At 27.1% G+C, this 14,365-nt stretch overlaps 1 protein-coding gene and 1 long non-coding RNA gene across 3 annotated transcripts in view; both read left to right on the top strand.

Moving 5' to 3' along the window:
• The window catches only part of LOC107442136 (agrin), a 203,133-nt gene that overhangs the window by 47,060 nt on the left and 141,708 nt on the right, over positions 1 to 14,365 (top strand). The window lies entirely within an intron of this gene.
• LOC147807393 (uncharacterized) lies at positions 5,316 to 13,664 on the top strand. Its single transcript, XR_015435677.1, has 2 exons — positions 5,316 to 8,595; positions 13,522 to 13,664. It is a non-coding gene; the product is annotated as an uncharacterized LOC147807393 (long non-coding RNA).

Raw genomic sequence — 14,365 nt, 5'->3', positions numbered from 1 at the left:
GCAAGACATTTATAATGATTTGTAAAAAAAAAAAACTATGATTCAACTTTTTGTTTATTTTTAATTCAGATTTTTTCTTTTAAATCCGTTTTTTTTTTCAAATCCATTTTTTTTTTCTTTTTTAACTTTTATTATATAAAAACTAACTAATAATTAACTTTTATTATATTTTTTAACCTTAAATATATAAAATATAATGTTAACATTAAACCACTGATTTATTTATTGATTAATGATAATTAAAGTACTGTTCATTTTAAGACAAAATATTGTGAATTATAAATTAACTATAATTGAATTTACATAATTTATAATTTATTTATACGTTATGTATAATTTCTTCGACCTTATCATTAAAATATTTTATTTTCTTAAAAAATAAACTTTGCAATAATTTTTAAAAAGGAAAAAGAGAGAGCACCATTTGAGAGCTCTTCACGATTTTAATTCAGTCATTTTAATTTGCAATTATTACTTTCCCAATTTGGTGCTCGAAAATACATGTATATAAATTCTGAATGGTAACGTATTAATCTAAATCATAACAAAGTAAGCAGTCATATTAAATTGCGATAAGTTAATGGGTGTATAGAAAGCATAGTGGAAGAGTTCGTCTTTTCATAGGTAAGGAAAGTAAATATGAGCTTATAGAGAGAATTCCAACCTTTCATACTTAATTTCCTGATAGATCCTTCGATAGAGATACAGATCCCTTATAGATTGATAGATCCTTCCTTAGATCCTTTTTTATTGATAGATCCTTTTTTCCTCCTGATAGTTTGATAGATCCTTTGAAATAATCCTTTGATAGATGCTTTGTAGAGATTGATTCATTGTTAGAGAGTTACGGCATATGGGTAAAGTTTTCTAATGGGTCGAGATCAAAAATTTACCAAAAACGAAACAAACTTTTTTCTCGTAGTGTGATGGGCGAGGTATTCCCTATCAGCAAAATAACTTGGGCCTTTATTGTTCCAATATTCATGAATTTTGGTTCAATAAGGGTTCAAAGGGTCTTTATTTTTCCGATATTGGCCCTATATAGAATTTTCCTATTCACCCGATATCTTACAGCCACTTTACAAACAATATTGCTCCTATATAGAATCATCAGATTCAACCGATATTTCATATCCATTATTTAGACAATGTAGGTTCTATGTTGGTCAATGAAGGACCTATATAGGCCATTCTAGGTCCAACATTAGAAAATATTGACATCCCAATATTGGTCCCCGGTCCGTGTTCTTATAGGACCTATATTGAGCCAATTTTGAGCTCAACTTGGGTCAAAGTAAAATTTTTTCTAGGGTTGTTATCTGGCAGAATCTCAAAATTATACTTTTTCCTTGCCTTTAAAATTGATTTTAACTATTTAAAGTATTAATTATGTACCAGTGCAATATTAAAAAATAATTTGTTTTGTGAAATAATTACCCATGCAGCATGAAGGGGCAAATAAACGTTAAAAATACGTTCGTTCGGTATAAGGTTTTGGACTTAACGTTAAAATTACGTCAATTTCACGTGATGATTTTCACCATTTCTTCATTCGTTAAAACGTATGCGTTAAAATGACGGTATTTTAACGCTATCAATTTTCCCTTTAAATATTTCGTTAAAAATGAGTACTAAAAATACGTTATATTAACGTGTACATTTTACCCATTTTTTTACCGATTTTTAAAAACGTTTTATTAACGAAAAAGTTACGCTTTGTTGCATAGTTATGTTTACGTTAATTTTTTGGGATTATAAACGTAAATTCAAGGGTAAAAATGTTTCTAAAAAAGAATGTGAGTGCCCAAGAAGGATATTATTTTACGTCTCTCTTAAATTTGAATAAACTGAACAGTGTAGATTTTTATTACAATTTGTATTCTATTTTTAAATACTTATAATTATTTTTGTTTATTTAAACTGGAGATAAATATTTGTTTGTTGATAATATTGAGTCTGCTCATTGTCAATAACTGACAAGGAAACTATGAGTTTTAATTCTTATGAAACTAAACTAAGATGAAATTAAAGAATTTCCAAAATACTGAATAAAGTAAAAATTTGTTACAACTTGTCATGTAACGAACATAATAACGTAAAAACACATGATTTAAATTTAAATCTTCTTTGTCAGGTACAAGAGTCGTGGTGTAGTGGTTAGAGCGTTCGCCTCATAGGTACGTTGTTGTAGGTTCGGTCCTACTCGGAACTTCGGTGGAATGTTGAGTTCCGGATCTTGCAATTTTTTTATTCAAAGATCATAAATTAAAAGACTATATATTTTTTTAATTATGTAAAAATTAATTCTCTTTTTTTTATATTGAAATTATCGCTCTCCATATGAGTTTTTAAAAAATAATTATAATAAATTACAAAGAAATTTATCTACTTTTAAATTCCATGTTCTTATTGCAATGAAAGAAGCATTTACTTTATTTTAAAATAATGATTTAATGTTTTTTTGTATCGCCTAAAAAATGTATCAATCTTGTTTCTTTAAAGTAGTATATATATTCATTACTGAAAGAGAAAAAAAGCATACGTATCAAAAGACAGATAAAAAGGAATTCTCATAATTAGTTTTCGTAATAAAATTTAGTGTAGGAAGTTTTAAAATATTTGTTGTTATTAAAAAACGTTTTACAACACAACAACATTTTTACAAATTTATTGAATTTTGCTTTGAATCTTGAATTTTATAATCTAGAAATTATTTAAATATAAAATCTCAATTGCAATGAGTAAATTATTTATGAAAATCATATATAGTAAAAAATAATATAAATTTATAAAATATAAAAAATAATATAAAATAGCATAAAATATAAATAATAATTGTAAGTTTTGTTGTAATGTCAGAAAATTTTTTTTTTTATCGGAGCAAGTAATGATAATTCTTTATTTCTTCGCAGAATATTATTTATGAGTGAGTTTTTGTGTATGTGAAATTAAAGTACTTTTAAAAATAGTTTGAGCGTTAGTTCGGTTTCTTTTTCCTAACTGTCAGTTTTAGTTTGCATTGAATAGCCTGTTTTTTTTGTTGTTTTTTTTTCCATATCGGGCAATAATGTTACATAACAGGGAATTTACCTATGGACACAATGCTTGGAGGGTTTTAAATAGTTAATGCAGTTAAATAAATTGTTTTTTAATTATTTAGATCCTATAAAGAAAAAAGAAAAAAATTTAAGTTAGGGAAAAAGAAAGTTCCTCAAAAATTTTAGTTGAGACCTAAATTTTGCAATGCTAATACATAGACCCTAAAAAAACAAACCCACCTTTAAAAAAAAAAAAAAAAAAAGAAAAGGATTTAAATATTTGTCTTTTTGCATTTTGACATTAGTGCGACAATTTTTTTCTATGTTCTTTGACCAAGATATTTTCGTTTAAACTTAGTTCCGACTTAATAGGGGTTTTAAGGGCCATTCTAGTCCTTGACGGGGGCGGTGCTCGATTCTCGACACCACAGAGTACATGCGATATATGTGCTATTAAAATCTGTGGAATCGAGAGGCCTGTGGTCGGTCGCATTGCTGTGCCAAATGTACAGGGATCTGGAGAAAATTTCCTTCCCCTTCAGATTTAAGTCTAAATGGATGATAAGCCTAATGTACAGCTCTAGAGCGACGCAACTAAAACTCCTACCTTCATTAGTTCGTTGACAAATTATCTGTTTACACTGTGTTATCTGGGAATACAATTTCAACAAAATCTTTTAAATATATACATACATTGCTTTTAAAAGGAAGGCAAATATCAGCAAGCGAAAAAACAGATTCATAAAAATTTCCTTTTTTTTATATCTAAAACACTGAAGAGGGGAAACGGAACGTTCAACGAAAATGGATCCTTCCAGCTAAAATTAAATATAAAATTTTTAATATATTATATGAAAATAACTTGATCCACGGGGAATGTTAACAACTCGACGCCCTTTTTTACCCTTTTTGTTATAATAAAGTTTTCAAATCCATTATATTACCTCTTTTTTTTCTTTTTTTCAATTGAAATCGTGATTTAAAATGTGCTTTTTATTTAAATGTGTATTTTTTTATGTAATAAATATTTTAGGAATTTTTTCAAACTATTATTTTTAACACGGTCATCACCAACAACTAAAAATGATACCTAAATCATGAGACCATGCATTTATGCATGCCAATTAATGTATGTAAAATCTTTACCCACGCAGGCGAGAAAAACAAAAAATAAGCACGAAATTTGAGAAATAACGTGTAATCACGATATAATAATTAAAATTAACCAGAGATAAATAAATGTACATGTTGATCCCATATTATGTTATTCGATAAAACTTTTATATTGGTGGATGTAGTTAGATTAAATCTTTTTGATTTGATGGAAGACCTAACGTAGAATGTATTCTACAATATCTTTCTTACTCTCATTTCAGATGAAATAGAAATCCTACAATTTATGGTTCATTGATCAGCCTATCTGATGCACAAAAAAATCAATGTACATTGTTAGTTTTACAGTTTTAAAATATAACATAGTTAATGTCTCATTTAGTTAAATTACTATAGTACGATCCTCTAACTATCAAATCTTCGATTGGAAATGAAGTTACTGGTTAGAGGAAGCAAAAAAGTGTAAAGTTTTAAAATGAATAATCACGTATTTTAAATAATCTTGTATGTCTTCCGGAGCAGTTATCTTAATTTATAATATTTATCCATGTTTTTCTTTTATAATAAATTATTGTTATAAAAATTTTACATTTCCAGAGCATAAAACAGCAATTTTTATGAATTCATAAAAATTATAAAAAGCATTAAAATTGGGGTTTTTTATGTACAAGCTATTCAAATAATATTATACTAGTTAAAATAAAATACTATTATATCTCTGAAATGATAATAACACTACATAACAAATAGTAATACTTTTTTAAAAATGTAAAATAGTAATAATTTTTTAAAAATGCTCGACAGTTTTATTTAACTTTATTAAAAATATTATATGAAAGTTATTCTACAATGTAGCATTTTATTCCAGGTTTAATTAGAATAATAATAAGAAAAATAAGATTAAAAATCAAAAATAGACGAGAAATAAATTGATTCACAATATAGATTCAAAAGTAATGTTCCACATTGCTTCCAGTTATTTGAGTTTTTGTTTTACAAATGCATTAAATGATACTGAGTTTCAACTTTTCACTCCTTTTCCGTGGGCACAATTTCTACACAAGGACTGCTACCCCTACACTAGACAACGCTTATTTACATTTGTTGCACGCGTGATATAGCTATTCTATAGTGTATTTACATACGCCGAATTCAATGGTAAGTTCTTTTATTCCTTACTTTAATTATTACTATTTAGAATGTTAATTCATTATAATGCTTCACTATCAAAGAAAGTAAATTATTGTAGTTAATTCTGCTTGAAATAAACACAAATATTCTAAGCCTATCATTTGCGAAGTTTAACAAACTATGACAAAACGTAACGATTTTGGAAAAAAGCAAGAGAATTTGTTGATTCTCATTTACTGAGAATAAAATGTAAAGAGATGAAATACAGACCCTTATATACGATTGTTATGCAGTTGAGATATTTTTAATAAAATCATGAATATTTTAAAAGTATTCTGATGGCACCTAAGCTTAATGAAGGAATATTAATCTGAAATAAGTTAAACTAGTTGCGATCTTTTGTAAAGAAAATTTCCGTTTTAAAGCTTTAATTATCAAAATTATTAAATTAATGCTGCATTATTTTATTCACCTGGCAAATTTTGTTGCTGTAATAAATAACAATTAACAAAAAGTAACAATTATAAGCATTATTCTGAAGATAATACTTAAATGTTATTAATCATGGTTGACTTCACACACAAAAATATGAGTAGAGGGGATATTTTCCATCTGTGATTTGTTGTACTGTACCTACTATTGTGGATTTCAAACTTGCATACATTTAAAAAAGAAAACATGTAGAGGTTTGCCAGGGGGTAGTGGCTACAAGATATACCCTTAGTTTCTACCCATGTTTTGTTTTCAGTGTGATGATAGCCACTGGAAGTTACCAAGACTTGTTGATTATTCTGCCACAGGTGATGATAAACAAATTTTCCAGAGTAGAAAAGAATTTTAGCTAGATTTATAATGTAAATTTTTCAGTTTCACTAATTTTAGGGGATATTTCCGTATCTTAATCTGTCGCACAAACTACTATAGCCAAGCTACCAAATAGATATAAACTTGAAGTTTAAAAAAAAACAAAAAAAAACATAAATGTTTGCCAGATGGTTACAAGTTATATCTTTCGAGTTGGTCCCTTTCTGTGATTTTTTTTCTTTATTTCAGTTTCTCCGATACCAGAAGTTGCCAACACGTGCCGATTATTCTGCCGTTGTTCATTTATCCCCTGATTTAATGAATCAAATAAAAGGGGATGTTTCCCTATTTGAACTAGTTTGTGCCAACTAAAAATGTTGAAGCAAAAAAAAAAAAAATAATAAGATTTTGTACTTTGCAAAAATTTAAAAAGAAGTATGTAGTAGAAGTTTTCCTGAGGGTTGCTACAACTTATATTCTTTGAGTTATTCCCATTCTGAGATATTTAATTTTTCGTGGATCGCTGGAAGTTTATGAATATTTAGCCATAGGTAACAACATAGAAATACTCATTAAACTTTTAATCCCCTATTAGGGTTACTTCTGTATTGTGAGCAGTTATGCCAACTGCTAACTTTTTAAAAGAATATGTAAAGGTGTGCAAAATGTAGCTACGAGTTATACTCTTCAAGTTGATCTCCGTCCGTTAATTTTTTTTAGTTCCTCCTGGTTGCTGCATGGAAGTTGCTTAGAAGATATAGTGATTATTCACCGGCAGATCATGATACGGGCATTTTTATTTCTGTTTTGCCTACTCAGTACGAGATGGTATTTTTATTAGCAAATAAGACGAGACAAGTTTTATGTGTGAAACAGTCCTGTCATATTGTTATTAATTTGAGCTGTCTTATCTACTTACCTACTATTGTCTTATAAAGTATAAAAACTATTAGTTGTTGCATTTTTAAAACAGTTGAGTAGTAGCAGTTGTGATTCATGGCAGTTTCTTTTAACTTTACCTTTTTAAAGAACCGAGGGTTAAACACGCTTGATTGGTATAAATTTTACAAGAGTATAGCAGATGGTTCTTCAGCCAAAATGTCGTGGAAGTATCGTCTTAACAAGCTATTGCAAGAGAAAATCTCACATGGACAAAATAGTCTTTTGACTATTTATTTTTCAACATGATATCTTTAAAAAAAAATAATAAAAAATCACCCAGTTGAACATTTACTGGAAATTTTTCTTCTTATTTTTGAAACAGTTTTTGAAATTTATCAGCTAACACGATAAGGAAAATAATTGCACTAATTTTCAATATTAAATTATCTTTAGAATTATTCTTATTCAAGCTTTTATTTAAATTTACATTGCTGTTTAAAACTTTTTTAATTCTTTTATAGTTACTGTATTCTAAAAACATGCCTAGGCAGGGGTCTGTCTAGGCCGAATTTACTACCGTTTAGCGGTACCTTCACAAAATCAACTTTAGGAAAAACAGTTTCACAAAATACTTTTTCTTATAATTTTATTTTCGTATTCCTTAAGAAACGATAAATCCATATTTTTGTGTTGATTTTTTAATATAGTTTTTAATTTTTCACAAATTATATCTAAATTTTCACAAAATAGGTACCTCTCAGAAAAACGTAGACAGATCCCTTGTAGGTGAAAAAGTTCAATTGAAATTTTTATTGCTAGATTTTTCTTTTAAACAATTTTTGTCTTGGTTTTTACTTAGCTTTTTACATTTCTAAAAAACTTTGTTTTTATTAAGTGTATGACACAGTAATTAAGAAAGTTTCTAATGACTTTATTCTTATCTGGAAAATATGATAATTGGAAAGCTGAGATGTAAAGCTTTAAAATTTTATTTTGAGAATTAAAATAGATTTTTCTGTTTTACATTTGTATATAATCTTTTGTTTTTGTTAGTAACACAGCATTTTAATAACATATTTCTAATAGATTATATTTTAGTTAATGTTGCTTTATGGATACTGCTTTGCAGAAAATATTATTCTTAGCATAGAAGCTTTGTTGTAACAATTATGATATTTTTTTTTCTTTCTATTTTATTTTATAACTTTAGTTTTTTTATAAGTATTTCTTGTTTAATTTTTTGTATTCCCTTTAGCCCATTCCACTAATATAGATAAGCATGGAGTAATTTCCAATTATAAATAAGCTTATTTATTCGTAAAAAATATTTATTAATGAATTTTTTTTTAAAAAAAATATTGCTATAGAAATATATTCTGCATTTCACCATTTTTTTAGCTAACATTCTGCCAAACCATTACTCCTTACCTCGCTAGTTCTGAATAATAAATATGCCCGTATAAACAAAACAAAATATGTTTGAATAATTTCTATGTTTTTAAACATATTAACTGAATGAATTTTCTTTTTCATAATCTATTGATGTACTTCTGAGGAAGGTCTTTGGAAAGGATCTGGCTTTGAGTATGAAGCTCCATCAAGTCTCATTTGAAGGTTCCTGAATTAAGTATGTCTAAAGAAATAACTGTATTTGAATTGTTTCCTTTTTTCTTGTACTTAAAAATGGGTAAAAAAAAATTTCTTGAAATTATAAACATGAACAAATCAACTGTTAAAAATTATTTCAAATAACTTTTACTGATATTAAAAATAGTAATTAAAAATTGTTTACATAGGCTGCCCATGCTTCAATAACAACAAATAAAAGTACTCAAAAACTTGTCTCTTAAAATGAATTATCATATATTGTAAATATATTTTACATGTACTGTAGAATCCTAATGATTTGATGCACAATCATCAGCATTTGCACTATATTTATAATAAAAGTTTCTGGTGTAAGATTCACCGTTAGTATCAAGTAGAATGGTAAACTGTTACTGTTTTTACCTCCACTATATTTGCTGTTCCAATGTTTTATTTCACTGGCACTTAAAAAATATGTGCTTTATCTGCATTAAATTAGTCTTTTTATTCATAGTCTTTGATAAGTTTAAACAAATTCTGAAACTTCTATTTTGCTTTTATGAATTCTTCAGCGATCATACATGATGAATCATTTAAAGGCTGAGGCTACTCAAACCAAACATTCAAATGAATTATAAAAGGAATTAACAACATCAATTGGAAATTCTCGGGGAATTAAGATTTATACAAATTGCTTAGTATTTCAAATCTCCGTGGCAGAATCGCAACGGCACGGCGACATTGTTGCAGAATTTTACATAGTTCTTGCATAGAGATTTTCATAGCTGCCAACCCTTCTGCATTTTGCAGAAGCTATCCGCATATTTACTTATTTTAGCTATTTTTTTCTGCTTTTACGCTCAGAAGATAAGATCTTCTGCATTTTACCCGGTCGCCCGATAGCTAGTATTTTGTTTAAGTCAGACTGTATTGACTATACCCCACAGCAATGCTGAATGCGAAAGGTTGTTTTCTGTGGTAAAAAAACTAGGACTCAATTCTGCTCATCAATGTCTGATGAGCAGTCTGCTCGAAAAACTTTTAATAATTAAGTCTAAAGAAGAAATACATTGTTTTGAAAGAATTTTTAGTTAAAGCAAAAGGTGCTACTAAAGGATCTTTGCAAAAAAAATTTTTTTTGATGTAATTCTTTCTCCATAATTTCCATTGAGTTTATATATAGTGCATACTATTATAGTGTAATTAAACTAATTTTAATGTGTCTTAAAATTTTATATATTTCCCTTTAATCAAGAATTAATAAATGAATATAGTACCTTCAAGTAGCTGGTCAAAATTTTTAAAAATTTTTTTTACCTTTTCTTGTTTTAAAAAAAAGGGGAGTATTTTTTTAAAAATAAATTTATTAGTAATTAGTATGCAGTTGCGAACCTTCTGCATTTTTCTTGTCTATCATCAGCATTTTTATAACTAGAGGTTTGCAGCTATGGATTTTTCTCTTGAAAAGAAGAAAATATTACATTTCTTTTTTACAGAAATATTTGAACATGCAATATTTGAATCATGCATTTTGATAATCAGTTTTTGGCACACTCAATTTTCACTGATATCATAAATCGACGTAACGTTTCGATGATATTTTCGGCAGTTATTGATACTGATTTTCATTTGGTTCTTAACCATCTTGATATATTTAAACAATATGGAAAACTCGAATCGTGCATTTGAGTATCTATTTTTTTAAGGCTATCTATTTATTTTTTTGAAATTCTATCTAATTTTTGGAAGTTATAGATGTTGATTTCTCCTTAGTTTTTAAATCTAATATTTTTTATACGATATTATTTATTACAACCTAATTTCAAAGTGTAACACGCTTTTGAGCAGTCCAATTTACATAATTACATCATATATTTTTTTTGGGGGGGGAGGGGGGCAATTACTACTATGGATTTCATGATATTCAATATTTTTTTATTGTTATGATTATTTGCAAAATGTGAAGAAGCAAATAAAGTGTGTGTTTTCCCACCAACAAAATATGAGAATATCACCCATAATATTAAAAAGAAATATTTCATGCTAAATTAAGAAAATCAGTATTATTTTTTTTTTTGTTAGCACAGAGTATTTGCCATTTTAAATTAGCAACATGTGTGTTTGTTTGTATTAAATGTATTTTGCAATTAGATATTAGTGCTGGAGAGTTTAGTCGCAGATAGCTCAAAAACATTCTGCCACAAGATTTCAAATTATCCTTGTTTCAATTTTTAAAAAAGCCAATTGTATATATGTTTATATTTATTTATTTATTTGTGTACTTCTGCAGTTTTCTACAATTCCGCATATGAGAAATTGAACTTTCAATATTGTTAACTTTAATCAATGATTTTATATCTATGACTATACCTATGATATTTTCTATTTATATGACATATCTGTCTATGATACTTTATTTTTATAAAGTATCATAGTACAGTACAGAACCCGTTATCCGGAAATCAGAAAACCGGAAAACCAAAAAACCGGAACGAAATTCGATAAATTTTCCAACCATTTTTAAAAAAACAATTTTTTTTTCCTCATAACATTTTGGTATTTTTCTTTCTTTTTCGAAAGATGTTTACCTTAGAATCATTTTGGAAATAATCATTAGTGTATTACTTCATCATTTTTTCTTCTTTTTTAGATTATTTCCAAAAAAAATGTTTTTTAGTTGGGTTTAACAATAAAAAAACGGCTTTTTGTAGCGATTCAGAAAACCGGAAAAATCAGTTATCCGGAATAGCAATGGTCCCGATCGTTCCGGATAATCGGTTCCCTACTGTATCACATTATGGGTGATATTCTCATATTTTGTTGGTGGGAAAACACACACTTTATTTGCTTCTTCGCATTTTGTAAATAATCATCACAATAAAAAAATATTAATAATCACTTTTATTTTTATAAAGTTTTTTTTTTCAATAACTTCTGCACTATATTATAATGCTTACATTAAATGAAAAAATTTTTGATTTCATACTGTTTGAAAACATCTTTTATCTAAATATCTTATTTTTACCAAGTGAATGTTTTTGTGTTTATTATTTGGTGTTAAAGTATTAATGATTAAAATGTTTTAAAACACGATTCATTGTGTATATCAAGGTTGCAAAAAATGCTTACTTTTTTCTAAAAGAGTTAGCCTGACTAGTCTTCATTAATTTATTATAATTTCTTGCATTTTGCTGTTTACATTTAGCATACTTATGTTCAAACTTTTTATTTTAACAAAAACTATTAAGTAAAATTTATGTTAAATGTCTAATATTGCAGAAAACTTATATATCTTGTAAGTTAAGTAGTTCATGCAATGGAAATTATCACTACTACAAACTATATGAATTACAGTTTGACAAAAAAATATATATTTGTTTTCACATCTTTAAATAAGTTAAAACTTTTTTTGATATATCTGCTCTATACTTGTTCAAAAAAATTTTTAATTTAATTTTTTTGCAAGGGTGTGGAAAGTTGGTAATTTTGTTTTGCTCATATATATATATGCAGCATTAAGAACGATAATTTCTAATTAGTTCCAAGAATAAAATTATTATTTTGTTAAACAATTTTAAATTTAAAGCTGTTCCTCCGAATTGTTTCTATAGTCCAAAATTGCTATACTGCATTACTCCAAACATTCTGTCATGTTGCTACAATTAACTAACACCATTGTGTTCCTTTCATTTTATCACATTTTTCGAAGAAATATTTATTAAAATATTTCTCCAAAAACTGTGTTTTGTGTGTACATTTTTTTTTAAAATTTTTTTATCCTGTCCTTTTAAAGTGGTTTAAACAAATAAGGTATTTACTGCCCCCAAGCAACCTGATAGTAACACACTAGGGTCAAGGAACACAGAACCTATTTTTCCCACCCTGGAAGCTAATGCCCCACCATTACTAAGAATTCCGTTGTCGAAATGAATTTCTAAATCTCCAAACAGCTTTCTAATGTATTTTGGAGTAAAGTGTTAAGTTTTAGCAGTGATTTTCCAGAAATTAAAGAACTTTTAAATTAACCATTTTTTGTTTAAAAAAGCTTTAACAGAGGCAATTGTAAAATGTAATTCTTCACTTGAACTAAATAATATATAGTTTAATAAATTACTGAATTTGTTAAAATTACTCCTTTTGTATATTAAAGATACTGTTTGTGTTAAAAGGCATAGTATTTTTACTGTTTTAATAAATGAGAAATTAAAAATTACGTAACTGAAACTAATGGAATTGTGTTTCTGAACTACAAAGTTCTTGCAAAATATTCTGAAGAGGAATGAAAATTGCAGCTAAGGAGCAAGAAAAAAATGAGAGAGGAAAATAAAATTCTGATGATAAGTAAATAAACAGAAAGTCGTGGCAAGTACTGTGGTTATGAGAAAAAGTCATTTCAAATAGGGGTGTTTTGTGAATAGTTTTGTCTTGATTTTAGATCAGCGGGGGTAAACCAATTGACACCTTTATTTCTCCATTGTTCCCCCATTAGAAATGTGCCCTTACTTGTTACCATAGCAGCCGACAACACCAGACTAAAAGCCTGGAGGAGTTCTCCTCCGAGCCACACAAAAAATAATTTTTTGTTTTGTTTATAACTTGCTGTTGGCTTCAATGTAAGATTTAGCTAGGATAAAAAATAAAAAAAATTGTTAAATACTATTCTAATTCAGATTTGTGCTGTATATGTATGTAATTTTGTCGTGTAATATGTGAGTAAAATTTGTAAAATAGATTTTCTTATATCTAAATATTTGGATGTACTCAATCGATATATATTTAGTAGAAATTCCATGAAAATAATAAACAGTTTTAATATTTTTTTTTGTTTTCTTACATTTTATTTAACTCTGTATTTTATCTAGTCAGTATTGCTTCGTTTTAGAAATCTACTGTTGGTTGAAACATTTTAATATTATTGTCCGGCATATTTTTTTTTCATATGCTAAAATAGTTATTTGTTTTCCAGGTACATTGCAGTGAAGAGGTGATACTAACAGCAGGGTGGAAGAAGTTATGAATAGATATATTTCAGATCTGTGGCGATGTGTTATAATTGTAAATCTTATATTGTATGATAGTTGTAAAATAAATAAAACTTAATAAATCTTATTTGATTTAATGTTTTTTTCTGTATTTAAAATTATTAAGTTAACTGCTCATCTGGATTAAAAATTGTAATTTTTACGAACATACGACTTAGAAAAATTTTAATTTTTGTAAGTAAACAAATCAAATGGTAAATTTGGTTAATATATATATTTTTTTACTTCATGTGTGTGTTAAAGTAAATTTTAGTTAAATTTTTCAAGCTAAAAACTAAAAAATAAAAAAAAAAATAATGAACCCAAAAGCATTCCAGAAGAGTAGATAATTTCAAGCAAGCAATTTGGAAACATGGATTTAAGGAGAGCAGTAGACTTCTTAATTATTAATTTGAACTAAAAAAAAAATATTTTTTCCATAGGGGTTTGGAAAATCATGTAAGTATTGAGTAATTTTTTCTCCTACCAATTCTTTATATTACAAACTTTTAGGCATGAAAAATTTTAAAAATTCCTGAGAGACATGAAACTTCGTAAATAAACTAGTATGTTGCTGTGAAGAGGTAGTAAGATTTGCATTCCTTATTCGTTGAGTTATAATTTGAATTGTAAAAATTTACAAAAAGTATGAGATTAAAAACAAAAAGCTTTTTCTAGGATTCTTAAAAAAAAGCATTAATATCGGCTGTTTTGCGTTATTTTAGTTTTAGTTTGATAAGAATTAAAAGTTTAAATGCTATATTTTTTAGTGCAGCGTAAACATTAAAA

Source organism: Parasteatoda tepidariorum, chromosome 7, assembly GCF_982258835.1.
Source record: "Parasteatoda tepidariorum strain Cologne lab strain chromosome 7, Ptep-v5.0, whole genome shotgun sequence".
Classification (NCBI taxonomy): Eukaryota; Metazoa; Arthropoda; class Arachnida; order Araneae; family Theridiidae; genus Parasteatoda; species Parasteatoda tepidariorum.
Note: the sequence above shows the minus strand (reverse complement) of the source record. Positions and strands in the feature narration are given on the sequence as shown.